General features: G+C 28.5%; 1 protein-coding gene across 1 annotated transcript in view; it reads right to left on the reverse strand.

Annotated features, from left to right (window-relative positions):
• LOC129987700 (glycine receptor subunit alpha-2-like) overlaps positions 1 to 11,402 on the reverse strand; it is a 51,470-nt gene extending 40,068 nt beyond the window's left edge. The window contains exon 1 of the mRNA XM_056095650.1: positions 11,333 to 11,402. The gene's annotated coding sequence lies outside the window, so the exon portion shown is untranslated. The remainder of the gene's footprint in view (positions 1 to 11,332) is intronic.
• Positions 11,403 to 11,708: the final 306 nt, after the last annotated feature.

The raw sequence follows: 11,708 nt of genomic DNA on the forward strand, positions 1-11,708 counted from the left end.
TATGTAACTTAATTCAATAAATGCTCTAATAAATAACAAATTTTTGATTTTACATAAAGCTTTTGCTGTGGAAATCACGATTAACAAAATGTTCTTGAAACACTAATATTTTAAATAAAAAGAGTTAATTTCCAATCAACTAAATCAATCACTTAAACTGACTGATTTATGAAAATTTGAATATCACTATTCAATAAAAAAAGGATAATTTTAGATTTTCCATCGATCGTTTCAAAGAAAATACGCCACTCAGCGCGCAGATTTCTCAAGATTAATTGGCCTAAGATTATGAAAATGTTGAGTTTTTCTAAATTTTTAACTTTCAAAACTTCATAAATAAGTCTTAGTTGATCGTGGAAAACAGAAACATTCATTCATTTATTTAAAATTTGGTGTGTCCAGAATATTTCTCAGAATATGATACCTTACTGCATTAAATTTAGACTTCATAATTTTTGAAATATATTTATAGGCCAGAACAAAATTTTATTATTGATTTCATTTCAATCCTTTTGAAAGCGAAACTAAAAACTGAATTTTATGCTGAATCTGAGAAATTTTTGTTGAATTATTCTTTGAGATATTACATAAATTATGAAAAATATTTTGTAGTTCACATAAGACTTAAATACCGAGCGATTCTGTTTGCAATACTCATATTCAATAATAATAATAATTAATAAATAACAATAAAGATGATAAATAAAATAAAACGCTTGGTTTAAAAAAATATCTTTATATTAATTGCAATTTCATCATTTCCACTTTAAATTAAAGTTGAGGTTTTACCGGAAATGACAACAATTTAGCAAAATATGTATAGTAAATTGAACGTAATGATCTAAACAACAGTATAAGTTTGGTATGACTATCAAAATTTGAAGGTTAAAAATGTTTTGTTTGAGAATCTATTAAGAGACCAGTTACTTAAAATATTTAATTGAAAATTGTAGCGAGCGGTAATACTGGCGTATCGGCTGGTCGCCAAAGGCGGCTAGTATAACATAATTACAAATAATAAGACAACCTATTTGCATGTTGATTAAGGCTTGAATTACATATTATTCACATGTGTATAGTGGTTTGCGATGAGCGAGGATAGAACCTGGAACCTTGTTGTTCGGAGCCCAGCAACATGACCACAATACAAAAGCAATTGCTCATGCAGCGTAGCTGTTCACTGGCTTATAAGCTTTCACCACACGTGCTTTCTAATTAGATGGCCCCTTCTCTACTATAGATAAGATATAAAAAAAAGGGATCATCAAATTAGACAGATGGTTGGAATTGCAGACTTAAGTCGTAGTAGCTAATGTATGAACATCATTATGTTTAAATTCAATAAAGTTATTAAAAATTTTGAATTTTAAAATTACATTGTTTATTTAAAGTATCACATTATTAAGGAAAATTCTCCACACAAAATTCAGTGAACTCCACGGGTTCACTTTAGAGGGTATATGGTGACACAATCAACAGGAATCAGTAACAAGTAAGATCGTTTATTAAACACGAAGGCGTAGAAGGTAAAACACAGCCAAGACATCCACAAGCAATAAACAGCAGCATTTACAACAAATAGCAGAGTGAACAATGACAAGCAACTCGAAGCGCTCAGAGAGACATCTCGTTCAAAAATTAACTGGAGCTGAATTCAAATGATTGACTCCAGGTCAGTCTCACAGCTATTTATAGATCTCGAGACAGAGCAGAAAAGGTCCCGAAAGATCACCTTAAACTGCGTAATAATGGATCCATCGTCAAAATTCTTGAAGATTCTAGTATCATCCAATTTGTCGCTAAAGTCTCCAAATGATCATCAAGCTGTCTCAAGGTTGAGGAGGGGAGTTATTGATCTGGGAATCCGTACAGTAACCAACGGAACTATCAGCACTAGGGAAGCAACATTACATAAAAACATTACTTTTCTAATTTGGCGATTTTTTTTATTTTTTTATTATTTATTTATTTGGGATAAATTTAAAAACCCATACTTTAAAAATCACTTTCAGAAGATGATGGTGAGGAATTCGAGACAACAAAATATCATGTTGCAAACTGGAATATTCTGTGTTTGCGAAAGATTCGTTACCTTAACATCTTGTTTTTAAGGTATACAATTGTTTTTTCAGGACATATGGATCTGTGTCAGATATTGAGGTGGGCATGTGAGCCTATTTCTATATATCTTTGCATTTGACCTGCTGGATGTGGCTACCATCAGTAATCGGCTGTTCTTTGGAAGAATCATCACATGATCTTGTGACGCAATCTACTCAAAGCCGAGATTAGGCCACCATGTCCCTATGGTTTATTTGAAATATTATGATGAGGTTAATGATTAAACCTCATCATATGATTATGATGAAGTTAATGATTAAACCTCATCATATGAATATGATGAGGTTAATGATTAAATGAGGAGAGGGGGAGGGGGGGTGCCAGCTCAGATATCGCCCTCGTTACAAAATTACGAGGTCCGTCCCAAAATAGCCCTAGTGTTGCTTTATAACGGGACGTTAATAAAACTAAATATACCTCACTCCAGGTAATAAAATAAATAGAAACAAACTGTTTTAAAAATGACATGAACAAAAAAGCTCAATTCCAAATTTAAAAAAAGGAAATATTTTAGCATTAGCAGAGAAATTCAGCAGAAATCTCATCCTAATTTTAATATAAATTCTTTTTTGGCAGAAGTAAGAAGTAAAAGATGAAATTAAAAAATTTTTAACAAATTAATTAAAAACTTTCTTAAAACCGTTAAGTTTTTCTTCGCATTATTTCTTCATTTGATAACGCTAAACACTCCATTACTTTTTAAAAAATAGAACGTAGAATAGACAAGTGTATTGTTTTTAGGTATTCAGTTGGCTTTGATTGATTGATTGAATGAGGGGGTTAAGGGGTTTTTAGTTACAAAGGCTGTCATCCGAGTTCGGTTGGCTGTAAGTTGAAAGACAAGAAATTTCCGGTTAAACAAACAGGAAAACTTTCATTAGTGTTGCCACAAGCGGTGTCTAAAAAGTAGAATTAACAAATAATATTGTTTGAAAATCATTTGGTATTAATTAAAGGTTTATTTTTCCTTTTCTTACCACCATTTCACTATTAAGCGCAATATAAATACTTATTACGACGTAATAATACTTTTTATTAAATGTTTAAAAAATTTTTCAAAATAAACATCAAATTTCATGGGTCAGGTGACTCGCCATCTACAAATCACAAAGCGAATAAAACGTAATGTTTACATAATTTTTTTATGTGATAGGTAGATATATGAAGTATTATAAATGGAAAATGGGCTAATTAAATTAATGTTTGAAATATTTTTGGTTTGTTTAATTTGGCTGTATGGTTTATTGGCTCAAGAGCCAGATTTGGCTGTACTGCGCCAATCAAATGGCAAAAGTAGGATAGATAAGAAAATACATTTCTTTAAAATATAAAAGCAAAGGTATCAAGAAAAAAGCATATAAAATATGACGATGCATCTTAAAATAAACAAATAAATAATGATTTCGGCATCTTAAAATTAAACAATGATTCATGAGAATTCGAAACAATGATGTAATGTGGAAGCACAAACATTAAACACAAACAGAAGTAAATATATATAAGAAGATGTAAATGGCCCGACATTTTTTTCTTACTTCAAATTAATTCATTTACCTTGATGCGTTTTCAGTGTTCGGTTAAAAAATATACATCACAGTATAAAATAGAATTATTTATTACAATTTTCGATTTGCATTTAGAAATATTTTTAGAGATTTTCGTCGGTGTTTTTTCATTCAAAGCTAAGTTTTCTTCTTATCTTAATTTGAATTTCGAATAAATATTAATTTTTTTCTGAAAAGACAACATAATATTCCCAGACTGAAACTATCATTCAGTGTGATAAAACATGTGTGATACAAAACTCGATTGAAACGCTGTATAGAGCAAACCGTTGGAACATAGTTACTGCTTGGGTAATAGATGCTGAAATTGAAAGTGCTTTTAAAATTTTAATTGGTTCTTATTAAAAATTAATCGAAACATAAGAGTCAACCCTGAATAACTTAGAAGTTTATTATTGCACCTAATTATTTTTACATCATTTTAAAATTCAGAATATTATCTTTACATTGATGCTAATTTTATTTCAGTAAAATTTTTTCCACGTTTTCATATATTTGAAATATTTGAATTATTTTATTTGAATTTTTGAAATATTTTACAACAATAGGTTTCACCGTTTCAATTACTGCATTTTATACGAAAGAGCTTTCAGACGATATTAAATATATGTATTTTGTTTATTATTTATTATTAATTATGTTTATTATTTATTATTAATTATGTTTATTATTTATCATTATTTTGTTTAAAACAGCAGGTTTAAAGACACTGAAGAGACTTTTTACATTTTTAAATTCGTTTTAATCCGTCCCGGGAAAGCAATTTACTTACAAGCAGGCGCGGTCAGAACAATTTCACAACAGTGCGGAACAAAAAGCAGAAGGAAAGAAGGGACGAAACAAATGATCACTAGTTTTATATAGCATGGGATTTCCGGCCACGTGTCGATTGAATACTCGTGTTGATCTTGGATAAGGGCTCTGAAGGGATCATTTTCACTTGACACGTGGAACTGATGGCGAATCATTTTTACAAAACTTCAACAGTTGAATGAGATCAGGAAACAAGAGAACACTTTAGAATGACCCCGACATAGGCTGAATTAGGCAAAAATTTAGGAAATTAATTTGGATTAAATTATGTATTAAAATATCATTAACAAAAGTATTAGAATCAAGTTAATAGGAAAAACAAAAATCAAATAAAAATTAAACCAAAACAATTGTTAAAAAAATATAAAAAAAGAATCCGGCCTGAAGACTTTTTCAAGGGTCACCCTCAGGCAGGGATTCAAAGAAAGGGATTTTTTCTGTGAGGACATACAGACATTGTCTAATAATGATTCCTCGTGACCCAAAAATCCCCTGAAATTATGCTCCTTTCTGTTAATTCCTATTATTTAAATTATTTCCTTTCTGTTAAAATGGTATATCTCTTGAGCATAATTTCAGGGGATTTTCGGGTCACGAGGAATCATTATTAGACAATGTCTGTATGTCCTCACAGAAAAAATCCCTTTCTTTGAATCCCTGCCTGAGGGTGACCCTTGAAAAAGTCTTCAGGACGGATTCTTTTTTTATATTTTTTTAACAATTTTTTTGGTTTAATTTTTATTTGATTTTTGTTTTTTCTATTAACTTGATTCTAATACTTTTGTATCAATTCCTCTGTGTTTTAGAAGTAGCTGCAATTGCGCTCTCTAAATACTATGAAGTTCTTTTTTGGTTTTAGTTTAAATAGGTAATAAATTTTTAGTTGCGATTTCGAAACTGTTTTGTTTCGTTTCCATTTTAGTTTCGTTTTCAAACTTTTTCTTACTTTAGATTGGTTAAAATATCATTACATATATACAGATTTTTTGTGTGTGAGCGCATGGTATTGTTGTTATAAATAAAAGATAATTTATAAAAATAATTTAAGGGTACTATTTATAATAATTTAGCTAATTAAATTAGCCCTTATAATTTAAGGCACTATTGCTATATGTTGATTTTCTGTTATAAGCAGAAATCACCTTTAATTATTCGTTTTTTTTACATAATCATGTTACCATAATAAAATACAAGTGTTTAGCTAAAATTTTTCACTAATTATAATTAAAAACGAACGATATAAAATAGATCTTTTATTATTTATTTACTCATTTTTCTGATCTTATAAAGCTTATTTTAAACTCATTTATGCCAGTTAAAGACTTTGAGAAAATAACAGATAATTTATAAAAATAATTTAAGGGTACTATTTATAATAATTTAGCAAATTAAATTAGCACTTATAATTTAAGGCACTATTGCTATATGTTGATTTTCTGTTATAAGCAGAAATCACCTTTAATTATTCGTTTTTTTTTTTACACAATCATGTTACCATAATATAATACAAGTGTTTAGCTAAAATTTTTCACTAATTATAATTAAAAACGAACGATATAAAATAGATCTTTTATTATTTATTTACTCATTTTTCTGATCTTATAAAGCTTATTTTAAACTCATTTATGCCAGTTAAAGACTTTGAGAAAATAACAGATAATTTATAAAAATAATTTAAGGGTACTATTTATAATAATTTAGCAAATTAAATTAGCACTTATAATTTAAGGCACTATTGCTATATGTTGATTTTCTGTTATAAGCAGAAATCACCTTTAATTATTCGTTTTTTTTTTTACACAATCATGTTACCATAATATAATACAAGTGTTTAGCTAAAATTTTTCACTAATTATAATTAAAAACGAACGATATAAAATAGATCTTTTATTATTTATTTACTCATTTTTCTGATCTTATAAAGCTTATTTTAAACTCATTTATGCCAGTTAAAGACTTTGAGAAAATAACAGATAATTTATAAAAATAATTTAAGGGTACTATTTATAATAATTTAGCAAATTAAATTAGCACTTATAATTTAAGGCACTATTGCTATATGTTGATTTTCTGTTATAAGCAGAAATCACCTTTAATTATTCGTTTTTTTTTACACAATCATGTTACCATAATATAATACAAGTGTTTAGCTAAAATTTTTCACTAATTATAATTAAAAACGAACGATATAAAATAGATCTTTTATTATTTATTTACTCATTTTTCTGATCTTATAAAGCTTATTTTAAACTCATTTATGCCAGTTAAAGACTTTGAGAAAATAACAGATAATTTATAAAAATAATTTAAGGGTACTATTTATAATAATTTAGCAAATTAAATTAGCACTTATAATTTAAGGCACTATTGCTATATGTTGATTTTCTGTTATAAGCAGAAATCACCTTTAATTATTCGTTTTTTTTTTACACAATCATGTTACCATAATATAATACAAGTGTTTAGCTAAAATTTTTCACTAATTATAATTAAAAACGAACGATATAAAATAGATCTTTTATTATTTATTTACTCATTTTTCTGATCTTATAAAGCTTATTTTAAACTCATTTATGCCAGTTAAAGACTTTGAGAAAATAACAGATAATTTATAAAAATAATTTAAGGGTACTATTTATAATAATTTAGCTAATTAAATTAGCACTTATAATTTAAGGCACTATTTCTATATGTTGATTTTCTGTTATAAGCAGAAATCACCTTTAATTATTCGTTTTTTTTTACACAATCATGTTACCATAATATAATACAAGTGTTTAGCTAAAATTTTTCACTAATTATAATTAAAAACGAACGATATAAAATAGATCTTTTATTATTTATTTACTCATTTTTCTGATCTTATAAAGCTTATTTTAAACTCATTTATGCCAGTTAAAGACTTTGGGAAAATAACAGATAATTTATAAAAATAATTTAAGGGTACTATTTATAATAATTTAGCAAATTAAATTAGCACTTATAATTTAAGGCACTATTGCTATATGTTGATTTTCTGTTATAAGCAGAAATCACCTTTAATTATTCGTTTTTTTTTACACAATCATGTTACCATAATATAATACAAGTGTTTAGCTAAAATTTTTCACTAATTATAATTAAAAACGAACGATATAAAATAGATCTTTTATTATTTATTTACTCATTTTTTTTTATCTTATAAAGCTTATTTTAAACTCATTTATGCCAGTTAAAGACTTTGAGAAAATTTATCAACGGATTTCCCAATTTCAACCTTTAGTCTAGAGTAACGCGAGTTCGATTGCTAAAAGATAAAAAAACATTCAAAAGTCACCATCTGGAGTAATTTCGGCCTAATTTTCAAGAAAGATTCAACTCATTTGCAAAATCACACATAATACAGATCAATCAGGAAAGTAAAAACGAAAAGTTGAGAAAATTCACATTAGACAAATTACTTTTTGATTACGCCTGCTTTTCACCGTGCTAAGGAGTGGAAAGTAGATTTCTTACTTTCGTGAATTTCTGTTCGTGCAGAAGTCACAAAGAGCAAGATAAACATAACAATCTTACCGAAAATGATGGAACGATTTGAATTTAGAGAAACGCCATCGGCGCAACAATTCGGAGACGCAAATTGCTCATCAAACAAGTTGAAAAAGTTAGAACTAGTAGTGGGGAAATAGAAACATCTAAATCATCCAAACATATGTTTTTAATATATTCAAACTATGAGAAAATTTAAAAAGGATTCGAATCTTTAGTTTGAAACATTGTAGCTTTATAATGTTGTAGGCGGGCAATGCCTATTTTTATTGCATTTCTAAAATTTATTCGTAATAATATAGCGGATATAATGTGCATACAAAAATTAATTATGTTCTATTATTGCAATGTGCGTGAGTATAAATGTTGTCACTCAGTCAGTGTAAATGATTGATGAAAGTATCCTTAATATTTTTAAATATTATTAAAATTAAAAAAAAATAGAAATAAAATTTATATTGCTACAAAATTTATTTTTTGAATTTTGAAGAGATTGTGGCAGATTGGTATGAACGAGGATAGAACCTGGGATCTTGTGGTTCGCAGTCCAGCAACATGACCACGATACAAAAGCAATTGCTCTTGCTGCGTATTGTTAACTGGCTTATAAGCTATTCACTACAGACTCTCCCTCCAGTGAGTAATATGTGAGACGAACGATATGGCTGTTGAGTGGTGATGTATTAGCTGTTGATTCTAATGCGCCTGTACCCATTTGAGTAGCGCCAAGCGTTATGGCGAGCGTCTGTGGTTGAATGGTTGCTGCGTCAGGTGAGTCTGACGACTTTGTTTTTGCTGCGTCATGTGAAACTGACGACTTTCTTTTGATGTGGGTAGATGGCGCCACAACAGCTGTACGAAGGTTGAAGGTTCATCGTCCGAGGTCACCAATATAGCCGATTGGTATGAGTGAGTATAGAACCTCTGACCTTGTCTTTTGCAGTCCAGTAACATGACCACGACACAAAAGCAATTGCTCATGCAGCATACTTGTTAACTGGCTTATAAGCTATTCACTACAAGATACAAAAATTGTTTCTGTATGTCTCCAAAGTTCGTATACGAAAGCTTAGAAATTTTGACTAATGTTTAATTTAAAATATCAAACAACATTTTTAAAATTCCCTTTTTATTAAACTCTTAACTCTTAGAAAACTGATTTTCCAAATTAAATTTTCAAAAAATATATCAATGTGTTCATTGCATTAGCCAAAATAAAGGGAAGATTTAAAAAAATCACAATACTTACTTTATTTATTTATTTCGAAAAAAAAGCAGGTATCAATTCTACATGCAAAAGATACCCTTGCTAATAATAATTATATTATAATAAAAATAAGAAACTCATACTACCTCAAAAATATTTTTATTTTCCGGAAAAATAAAATGCGCCAAAGTTTTATTCCGATAAACGTTTTCTAAAAATATGTCACTCTTTCAATGTGGCTTCAATTCAAAATGTCCTATTATTTTAACAAATTTCACAGCTGACGTTTATTTTTAAAACTTCTGTTCAAAAGAGCATTATGAACTGATAACATACAGCAAAATATTGAAAACAAACCAATTGCAAGTGCACAATTCGATTTAAAAGTCCGCTATCAAAATTGAAACATAGGGTATTTAAAAGTTAGTACCCAAGAAGCAATTACGTATCAAAGTTGGTATTCTTAATTTCGACAGTCTGATTTGTGGAACGTTTCGATCTATTATTGAATCAAGCTTCTCGCAAATTACAGATCACATTAGCATATAAATAAGAAAACTGTTTCATTTCATCATTAAATGAGTATTCACTTATCATTCTTATTACTATTATGACAAAATTTTCGATAAGTCGATTTTTGAAGACAATTTTTCCTCCATTAGAATTGAAATCTCATAAAACATTGTACACATAAAACAAATTTTGTAACATTTTATCTAACATTACTCATCACTGAATTTTTAATTATCGAATAAATTAGAAAACTTCAGAAAAAAAAAGCTAGCCTAAAATTGACTTTTAAGGCTAATCTACTCCTGCCAAGAATTGAACCTGGATTTATCATTTATTGCATATAGAAGAAATTTTATTACATTTTTGCCTTACAGATTACCCGCAACCCCCCCGGGAGGTACTTCGAAAAGAGGATAAGATACTTCCGGTATGGTGGTTGGGTCTCGGTACCTTGGAGGGTACACAAAAAAGGGGGGAATCTGGTTCCTCCCATCAATGACAGGACGTACTTCCTTCGAGAAAGGTTGTACCGTGGCCGGTGATGGCCGTTAGGACTCAACCACAGTTTCCTCCAGTATTGCTGTTGTAGCGGTCCGGTCATTCAGTTTTTTTTTTTTTTTTTTTTTTTTTTTTATCTGTGCGCCTTCGGGAGGTTTGGAGAGTCAGTGATATGACTTTCAGATTACTCGCTATTTATTTCCTGATTACGAAATATATTACTTATCTGAGATGTTCCAGAACAAATTTTCCTTAATGTCGATCTTTAAGGCTTTTCTTTTCTTTTCTTTTTTTTTTACAATCAGGAATTGAAACTACGTGTATTATTGTATTACTACGGATAAAAAAATGTTAGATTTTACCTAACAGTTTATCAGTTATTAATTTCCTAACTACCTAATAGATTACCTAAGATGTCCATAACAAATTTTTCCTAAAGCCGACTTTTGATGTTAATTTTTTAATATTTAAATACTTAATTTGTGTTTTGAGACTTTAGTCCTTATAACTTTTATTCCACGTTCGTTTGATGCAAAACTGAGGTTGGCGTTTCTTTTTCGATGTGCATTTTCTTTAAATAAAGGATGAAGAAAGAATTTTTCTTTGATTGAGGAACTGCAAAATAATCAATAAGTTCTGCCTCTCAGTTGCAATCTCTTAAAATACGTAAACGTTTGTTAACTGTTTTTAATTTTTTTAATCATAAAATAGAAACTCGTTATTAGATTTCACAGCAGTTTAGGAAAAATAAGCAAGGTATTTGAAAGGTATCTGAAAGGTAAGCTAGGTATCTGACTTAAGAATCCTGAAAAGGCTCGAGGAAAGCAACACTGTGCATATAAGTAATCATATCAAGACATTGTTAATTTTCGAATTAAAGTATTTTATTATATCCAGTCGAATACCAATATATAATTTTATAATTAATCATCTTATGTTTCATTACGTTGGGAATTGTTTTGAAATTTACTTTATAATTCACCTTTTTTAAAAACCATTTTTCAAATCATATAATTTTTTTTAATTTTCAAAATAAATTTTAATTTAGCAGTGTTGAAAAAAATATTAAAAAAAATTCTATACTTACGGAGAAACTCCTAGAAGTATTGAAGGTTGCACTAATAAGAAAAAAGCAGTTTGAAAAAATGCAAACCACATCCTGGCATATAATCACTTGGTCTTTAGATTTCGCATTCATCCATCTGCAGAAAAATGTAATAATTGTAATTTAAGGAAATATAAAAAAGGCTATATATAAATATTACATAAAATAAAAAAAAAAAAACTAAAGCAATAAGGAATATAGATAGTTTTAAATTATGAATTGCTAATTTACATTATGTTCTTTATTCTTATAATTTTAAATCCAAAATTATCAATAAAATTTTTAAGATTATCATTGCCTAAATAACAAAAACAAAAACAGTTCTACTGTCTTATTCCGAAAATGGGAGTCCATTAAA

The sequence above is a fragment of the Argiope bruennichi genome, chromosome 10 (genome assembly GCF_947563725.1).
Source record: "Argiope bruennichi chromosome 10, qqArgBrue1.1, whole genome shotgun sequence".
Classification (NCBI taxonomy): Eukaryota; Metazoa; Arthropoda; class Arachnida; order Araneae; family Araneidae; genus Argiope; species Argiope bruennichi.